Source organism: Oncorhynchus nerka, linkage group LG6, assembly GCF_034236695.1.
Source record: "Oncorhynchus nerka isolate Pitt River linkage group LG6, Oner_Uvic_2.0, whole genome shotgun sequence".
NCBI classification, from domain to species: Eukaryota; Metazoa; Chordata; class Actinopteri; order Salmoniformes; family Salmonidae; genus Oncorhynchus; species Oncorhynchus nerka.
Genome location: NC_088401.1, coordinates 7,116,469 through 7,125,653, shown reverse-complemented (window position 1 = coordinate 7,125,653; position 9,185 = coordinate 7,116,469). Strand labels below are relative to the sequence as shown.

Here is a 9,185-nt window from a genome sequence, read left to right as displayed (position 1 = left end):
AGAAACAGAGAGAGAGAGAGTGAGACCTGCTTGCTTACCTCTTTATATCCTATACTTTCTATCTAGTCACTATTTTATCTAAGAACGTAATGTCTTATTCTTCCAACAGTCATCAAGGCAGATGCACTTGGCGCAGATGGAACATTAAAAGGGGAAGCACCATTTCATTTGAGAGAGATAGAAAAAACACCTCACAGAGGATAATAATTACTGAGTCATAGCGTCAGTCTACGACCATACACACATCCCCGTACAACCTCCTCACTGTAGCACATTTACCTCGAGCCAGAGAGAGAGAGAGAGAGAGAGAGAGAGAGAGAGAGAGAGAGAGAGCAGAGAGAGAGAGAGAGAGACAGAGAGACAGGGAGAGACAGGGAGAGAGCAGAGAGAGAGAGAGAGAGAGAGACAGAGAGAGAGAGCAGAGAGAGAGAGAGACAGAGAGACAGAGAGAGACAGAGAGGGAGTAGAGAGAGATAGACAGAGAGAGAGAGAGAGAGAGAGAGAGAGAGAGAGAGAGAGAGAGAGAGAGAGAGAGAGACAGAGAGAGAGAGAGAGAGAGACAGAGAGACAGACAGAGAGACAGAGAGTCTTAATACCGTTTCGTTTAAAACACGAAGAGGAACAAATCATACTTCATTGATCAACAAAATACTGAAATGTGTCTTCTGTATAATATAAAGCTGTTACATGTTTAATAAATAAATAAAAAGCAGTACTGTATAGTATAATATAGTACAGTATAGTATAGTATATTATAGTATAGTTCAGTATTACCAGGCCTCTGTGTTATAACTAGGCTAGAAGACGTGATTGGTGGGTTAGCGGTTGTCCAGTGAGTCTTGAGGACTGTAAGACACTCGGGCTATAAGGAGTAATGGTTTACAGCATTCCAGGCTGCAGCAAGAGCAGATGGCATTAGATGTCAACTGATTTAACTGGGCTGCTGTTGTTTATTCTACCAGTGGAGAAGAGACTCCTGCAGGGCCTGGTATGTTTTTGCTTCGATGATGCATCGAAAATGTTTCAACCGGGAGCTCAGGACACGGATATCCTATACGACTTGGTAATGTCGGAAATAGCTTCACTTTTTTTTGTTGTTGCGTGCTTTGCATTTGCTATTTATTTCATTTGTTTTAATACACCTGCTTGTTTATTTGTTTTTGTTTGAAGAATTCAAATTGTAAAGTTTTTTGGGGCTTTCATTGTTGAGCAAAATAACATTGAAAGTTGATTTGTGCATGACTGAAAAAACAACTAGACATTATATATATATTATATATATATATATATATATATGAATATTAATTTGCAATCAGGTCAGGGTTAAATAGGGTTCCGTGAAATTGTAACTATATTCCATATACATTTAAAATTAAAGAGCAATATTTTTTTCTCCAAAAAGTCAATCGTTTTATTCATTATTAAGAGTATACCATTAAGTCCTAAGATGATTTAATTCTCAAACATTTAGTTTATACATTGTCATATATTTTCATATATTTTAATGTATAATGTATTAGTACTAGTTTCAATATTAATGTAATATAATTTATTTTTGCAATTTACATTTGTCCAACTCAATTAGCTTTATATTTTCGATATAATCATTGAGCTACAGTTATTTTAAGATGTTATATGTTATATCCTAATAATATTGCTCTAAAATAACATTTAATAAAACACTGCTTTTGAAATAAATATGTTATTTTGATATTTTGAGATAGTGTATTAATAATTTCAAGACAACAATTATATCATGTGGTCATTTGCCCGAGATTATATATTAACTGCTGTTATGTCAGAGATATTATTCTGCCACAAAACAAGGTGTTACAACGATCTAACATTATGTCAGAGATATCTTTCTGCTTCAAAACACGGCGTAAAAAATATCTAACGTTATTTAAGAGATATATTTCTGCTTCAAAACAGGCTGTTAAAACTATATAACGCAAAATAATACACGTAAATATATCAATATTTAATTACAAAATGCCTTTAACGCCTCAACTAATTAAATTGGTACAGTTTACAATGATACCAGTAATAGTAAATTACTTTAGGAGCAGAGTAGAGTACGTTATTTTTTCAAAACATCTTGATGTAGCAGTTCCGTTGACAGACAGGCAGGCATCAGACTAACCAGATAAACAGTGATACCGCATTAAATTGAATCCCGCTTTAAGAAGTCATACTCACTCCAACTACCGTGGAATCCCTGTGCTCTGGCTGGTATCCCGTTCCTTTAAGTAACGTTATAATCTTCTACAGCCAAGTCTGTCCAGTCCAGAGACAACAGAGAAACTTCATCAAAAAGAGTTCTTCGAGAGTTCGTAGAACCTGTAACGCAACAAATTACCGGCTACAACACACCTTTTTCTTTTTCATTTCAAGTGTTAGAACCCACGGAGCTCCGATACACACACTATATAGCTGGGATCTCAAGAGACCGAGCCAGAGTGAGAACGACAGTTGTCCGATTACTGCTTCAGGCAGTGACTAGAGAGTGTCTGAGGAAGAGGGAAAGAGAGAGAGAGAGAGAGAGAGAGAGAGAGAGAGCGAGAGGGAGGGAGGGAGGGAGGGAAGGAGGAGGGAGGGAGGGAGGAAAGCAGTGAGGGGAGGTGGAGAGGAGAGAGGGAGAAACAGTAGAGAGAAGTAGAGAGACTGCTGTTGGAGCTGTTTGAAAGCAGAAAGTTGTTGTAGAAAGCAAGGCAGTCAGGCAGTAAGGCAGGCAGTAAGATGATAAGGCAGTAAGGTAGTAAGGCAGGCAGTAAAGCAATAAGACAGGCAGTAGGACAATAAGGCAGTAAGGTGTTAAGGCAGGCAATAAGGCAGTAAGGTAGTAAGGCAGGCAGTAAGACTGGCAGTAAGGTGATAAGGCAGGCAATAAGGTAGTAAGGCAGGCAGTAAGACTGGCAGTAAGGTGATAAGGCAGTAAGGTAGTAAGGCAGGCAGTAAGACTGGCAGTAAGGTGATAAGGCAATAAGATAGTAAGGCAGGCAGTAAGACTGGCAGTAAGGTGATAAGGCAGTAATGTAGTAAGGCAGCTAGTAAGACTGGCAGTAAGGTGATAAGGCAGTAAGGTAGTAAGGCAGGCAATAAAGTAGTAAGCAGGCAGTAAGACAGGCAGTAAGGCAGGCAGTAAAGCAGTAATGTAGTAAGGCAGTAAGGCAGGCAGCAAGGTAGTAAGGTTGTCAGGCAGGAAGGCTGTAAGGTAGAAAAGCAGTAAGGTAGTAAATGAGTAAGACAGTAGGTTAATAAGGCAGTAAGGTAGTAAGGTAGTAAGCAAGGCAGCTAGGCAGCAAGGCAGTAAGGTAGTAAGGCAGTAAGGCTGTAAAATAGTAAGGTAGTAAGGCAGTAAGGTAGTAAGGTAGGAGGGAAGTAAGGTAGTAAGGCAGTAAGTTAGTAAGGCAGTAAGGTAGTAAGGTAGTAAGGCAGCAAGGCGGTAAGGTAGTAAGGCAGTAAAATAGTAATGTAGTAAGGCTGTAAGGTAGTAAGGCAGTAAGGTAGTAAGGCAGTAAGGTAGTAAGGCTGTAATGTAGTAAGGCAGTAAGGCTGTAATGTAGTAAGGCAGTAAGGTAGTAAGGTAGTCAGGCAGAAAGTTTGTAATGTAGTAAGGCAGTAAGATGGTAAGGAAGTAAGGTTGGCAGAAAGGTTGTAAGGTAGTAAGTCAGGCAGCAAGGCAGTAGAACAGGCAGTAAGGCAGTAAAGGAATAAGACTGTAAGTTGGTAAAGCAGGTAATATGGCAGTAAGGCATGTAGTCAGATAGTAAGGCAGGCAGTCTGGCAGTAAGAAATAAGTCAGGCAGTAAGGTAGTAAGGCAGTAAGGCAGTAAAGCAGTAGTGTAGTAGGGCAGTAAGGCAGTAATGCAGGCAGTAAGGAATTAAGGCAGGCAGTAAGGCAATAAGTCAGTAATGCAGCAAGGCAGTAAGGCCGTAAGGTAGTTAGGCAGGCAGTAAGATAGCAAGGCAGAAAGAAGGTAGTAAGGCATTAAGGCACTAAGGTAGTAAGGCAGTAAGGCAGTAAGGTAGTAAGGCAGTAAGGGAGTAAGGTAGTAAGGCAGTAAGGCAGTAAGGTAGTAAGGCAGGCAGTAAGGTAGTAAAGCAGTAAGGTAGTGAGGCAGTAAGGTAGTAAGGTAGTAAGGTAGTTAGACAGGCAGTAAGGTAGTAAGGCAGTAAGGCAGTAAGGTAGTAAGGCAGTAAGGGAGTAAGGTAGTAAGGCAGTAAGGCAGTAAGGTTGTAAGGCAGGCAGTAAGGTAGTAAAGCAGTAAGGTAGTAAGGTAGTAAGGTAGTGAGGTAGTAAGGCAGTAAGGTAGTGAGGTGGTAAGGTAGTAAGGCAGTAAGGCAGTAAGGTAGTAAGGTAGTAAGGCGGTAAGGTGGTAAGGCAGTAAGGCAGTAAGGCAGTAAGGTAGTAAGGCAGTAAGGTAATAAGGTAGTAAGGCAGTAAGGCAGTAAGGTAATAAAACAGTAAGGTGGTAGGGCAGTAAGGTGGTAGGGCAGTAAGCCAGGGAGTAAGGACATGATGCAGTAAGGTGATATGCAGGCAGTAAGGCAGTCATGCAGTAAGGCAGGCAGTAAGGCATTTAAGCAGACAGAAAAGAAGCAAAAAGGCATTCAGGCAATCAGTCAGGCAGGCAGTAAGGCAGTAAGCCAGGCAGTAAGACATCAAGTCAATAAGGCAGTAAGGAGGGCAGTAAGGCAGTAAAGCATGCAGTAAGGCAGTAAGCCAGGCAGTAAGACATCAAGTCAATAAGGCAGTAAGTAGGCAGTAAGGCAGTAAGACTGTAAGACATAAATACATGCATGCAGTCAGGCAGTCAGTCGGGTGGTAAGGCATTAAAGAAGTAAGCCAGGCAGCAAGTCAATAAGGCTGTAAGGTGGTAAGGCAGTAAAGCCGGCAGTGAGGCAGTAAAGTAGATAGGCTGGTAGTAAGGTAGTAAGGCAGTAAGGCAGGCATAACCAGGCATTCAGTCAGTCAGGCAGTCAGGCAGTCAGGCAGTAAGGCAGTCAGGCAGTCAGGCAGTCAGGCATTCAGGCAGTCAGGCAGTCAGGCATTCAGGCAGTAAGGCAGTCAGGCAGTCAGGTAGTCAGGCAGTCAGGCAGTCAGGAAGTCAGGCAGTAAGGCAGTCAGGCAGTCAGGTAGTCAGGCAGTCAGGCAGTCAGGTAGTCAGGAAGTCAGGTAGTCAGGCAGTCAGGCGGTCAGGTGGTCAGGCAGTCAGGCAGTCAGGCAGTCAGGTAGACAGGCAGTCAGGTAGTCAGGCAGTCAGGCAGTCAGGTAGTCAGGTAGTCAGGCAGTCAGGCAGTAAGGCAGTCAGGTAGTCAGGCAGTCAGGCAGTCAGGTAGTCAGGTAGTCAGGCAATCAGGTAGTCAGGCATTAAGGTAGTAAAGCAGGCAGTAAGGCAGTCAGGCAGTCAGGCAGTCAGGTAGTCAGGCAGTCAGGCAGTCAGGTAGTCAGGCAGTCAGGCAGTCAAGCAGTCAGGTAGTCAGGTAGTCAGGCAATCAGGTAGTCAGGCATTAAGGTAGTAAAGCAGGCAGTAAGACAGTAAGGCAGGCAGGCAGTAAGGGGGTCAGTTTCACAGGAAGACAAAGAGTCTGGACAGAGAAGACACAAGTTAGCTGTGCCTCACACTTGCTCTCCATACGTCATTTACTAACTCAATCCTTAACAGCATTAAACAACAGACCCACAAGGCCCCCTCTCTCTTTCCAGATCCTATCATAGGTGGGGGGGCCGAAGCAATGTATCTGCTTTAGTTTGTGAGATGAACGAGCTCTGGGAAGGGAGGAGATGGTTTTTACATTTTGTGTACATGATTTCTTTCCGAACACATTACCATTTGTTGGCAATGTCAATTCTTGCAAATTAATTCAAAATACCTGTGTACTATCCCATGTCGCATCTTTGATGTGCATGTCTGCCAATCGCGTTCTCCGTACCTACGGTACAAAACATAGCTGGTTGACATCTCAAGAGAGAACTCCGTCCGACAAAAATGCAATCAGGTAAACATGTCATCTATTTAGTTATAGAAACAGGATGCCATGAATGTAATCTATAAAATCACTCCCAACTTTACATATCTTGCAAAAAAGCTTAGAATGTAGCTAGCTAGTTACAACAGGTAGACCTGTTGCTTGCTAGGAAGAGCAGATAGCTTTATTACTCCTAGCATGTCATTCCAATTTATGATTCAAGACTTCAAAAATCTAAAGGACAACGAATGTAAATCTTAGACAGTCGCCAAGGCACTCATTTCATTTATGCTGACAAACGCGAAATGATACATTATCCCTGTCAATAGGTCTAGTTGGCACATTATCCCTGTCAATAGCGGTACCCCCTGTATATAGTCTCCACATTGACTCTGTACCGGTACCACCTGTATATAGCCTCCACATTGACTCTGTACCGGTACCCCCTGTATATAGTCTCCACATTGACTCTGTACCGGTACCACCTGTATATAGCCTCCACATTGACTCTGTACCGGTACCACCTGTATATAGCCTCCACATTGACTCTGTACCGGTACCCCCTGTATATAGCCTCCACATTGACTCTGTACCGGTACCCCCTGTATATAGTCTCCACATTGACTCTGTACCGGTACCCCCTGTATATAGCCTCCACATTGACTCTGTACCGGTACCCCTGTATATAGCCTCCACATTGACTCTGTACCGGTACCCCTGTATATAGCCTCCACATTGACTCTGTACCGGTACCCCCTGTATATAGCCTCCACATTGACTCTGTATATAGTCTCCACATTGACTCTGTACCGGTACCCCCTGTATATAGCCTCCACATTGACTCTGTACCGGTACCCCCTGTATATAGTCTCCACATTGACTCTGTACCGGTACCCCCTGTGTATAGCCTCCACATTGACTCTGTACCGTACCCCCTGTATATAGCCTCCACATTGACTCTGTACCATAACACCCTGTATATAGCCTCCACATTGACTCTGTACCGGTACCCCTGTATATAGCCTCCACATTGACTCTGTACCATAACACCCTGTATATAGCCTCCACATTGACTCTGTACTGGTACCCCCTGTGCCTCCACATTGACTCTGTACTGGTACCCCTGTATATAGTCTCCACATTGACTCTGTACCGGTTCCCCCTGTATATAGTCTCCACATTGACTCTGTACCGGTACCACCTGTATATAGCCTCCACATTGACTCTGTACCGGTACCACCTGTATATAGCCTCCACATTGACTCTGTACCGGTACCCCCTGTATATAGCCTCCACATTGACTCTGTACCGGTACCCCTGTATATAGTCTCCACATTGACTCTGTACCGGTACCCCCTGTATATAGCCTCCACATTGACTCTGTACTGGTACCCCTGTATATAGCCTCCACATTGACTCTGTACTGGTACCCCCTGTATATAGCCTCCACATTGACTCTGTACCGGTACCCCCTGTATATAGCCTCCACATTGACTCTGTACCGTAACACCCTGTATATAGTCTCCACATTGACTCTGTACCGGTACCCCCTGTATATAGCCTCCACATTGACTCTGTACCGGTACCCCCTGTATATAGCCTCCACATTGACTCTGTACTGGTACCCCCTGTATATAGCCTCCACATTGACTCTGTACCGGTACCCCCTGTATATAGCCTCCACATTGACTCTGTACCATAACACCCTGTATATAGCCTCCACATTGACTCTGTACCGGTACCCCCTGTATATAGCCTCCACATTGACTCTGTACCATAACACCCTGTATATAGCCTCCACATTGACTCTGTACTGGTACCCCCTGTATATAGCCTCCACATTGACTCTGTACTGGTACCCCCTGTATATAGCATCACTACTGTTATTTTATTGTTGCTCTTTAATTATTTGTTATATTTCAACAACAACAATAAATTCTTAAAACTGCTTTGTTTGTTAAGGGCTTGCAAGTGTAAGGTCTACATTTTGATTTGATTTCATCTGCTATTGGGAGCTTCCTGTATGTTATTGCTGTAGTAGTGAGTTAGCTTAGCAGTGAGTTAGCTTAGCAGTGAGTTAGCTTAGCAGTGAGTTAGCTTAGCATCCCCTAACGTAACGGCTGCATTCGCTCCCCTGCTAACACGCGGTTATTTCCATGCTAGAATCTACAGTCATCAACATCATCGAGCTATGCACATTTGATGTGCTGTCTATTGTAGCAGAATTAATCAACCAAACTGAGACTGCTGGCATTCCTTTATTTTGATTATATATTTTTAATTATGAATATATATATGTTTTTTTTGTGGCTTTCTAATCCCCTAGTATTTTTGGGGTTATTCATATTTTTGTTGAGTATTTTTTGCCAATTTTTTTACTTCAACACAGAGAAATTATATCACACTTACAGTATCCTAGTAGATGTTGTCTTTTTTTGACTGGCAGGATGTTCATGTCTAGCTCACAAACTACAATCCTTTGCTGTGAGGATTTTTTTGATTCATTAATTGTTGCTCCACTTCGTCTCCCATGATCTGTTGAGCTTTCCAGTCCTGTCCTGCTCCCAGAGATCCATCACATGCTATTCACCGAGCATGGGCTGATTCCCTCTCCTGTGACCATCGTACTGCAGTTTGAACCAGCCCTGTTGTCACTATTAGACATTATGACCTCATATGCATTTTCATTTTGTCTTTGTGGGATTTGTCTTACAAAATCTAGTGCATTTTAGAGTTAATGAGTACCACCTATGCTTGTTAAAGCATCTCGAATACTATTTTGAAAATAGGATCAGTCATGACGAAGTCCACAAACGATCAACTTCACATATTTTGGCTTCGGCCCACCACCTAGAAAGAAATTGAAGAAATTGCTGTGTACCGACTTGGTACCGACTTGGGACCGACTTGGGACCGACTTGGTACCGACTTGGGACCGACTTGGGACCGACTTGGTACCGACTTGGTACTTGTAGAATCGCATTGCTTGGCAGTGGCCGACAACTTGACTTTGAGACAATCAGAGAGAACGAACCTCCATGTGGGGAAGTAGACAGGAGTGACAACAAATTGGTGTAATCCAGCCGGCTTTTCATCAGGAAAAACTCAGATTCATATGGAACGAATGGGCTGGTAAGTGCAGAACAATGCACAAAACACAAAATGGCTTTACCAAGCTAGCTATCTAGCAAGTAGACATCATTTTATTCATT

The 9,185-nt window shown here is 43.0% G+C and overlaps 1 protein-coding gene across 10 annotated transcripts in view; it reads right to left on the bottom strand.

The window, feature by feature from the left end:
• LOC115115426 (eyes absent homolog 1-like) overlaps positions 1–2,507 on the bottom strand; it is a 173,334-nt gene extending 170,827 nt beyond the window's left edge. For 9 of the 10 annotated variants that reach the window (XM_065019235.1, XM_065019241.1, XM_065019242.1 and 6 more), the window contains exon 1: positions 2,200–2,507. The gene's annotated coding sequence lies outside the window, so the exon portion shown is untranslated. The remainder of the gene's footprint in view (positions 1–2,199) is intronic. The other variant, XM_065019236.1, reaches the window with a different exon arrangement.
• Between the last annotated feature and the right edge of the window lie 6,678 nt (positions 2,508–9,185).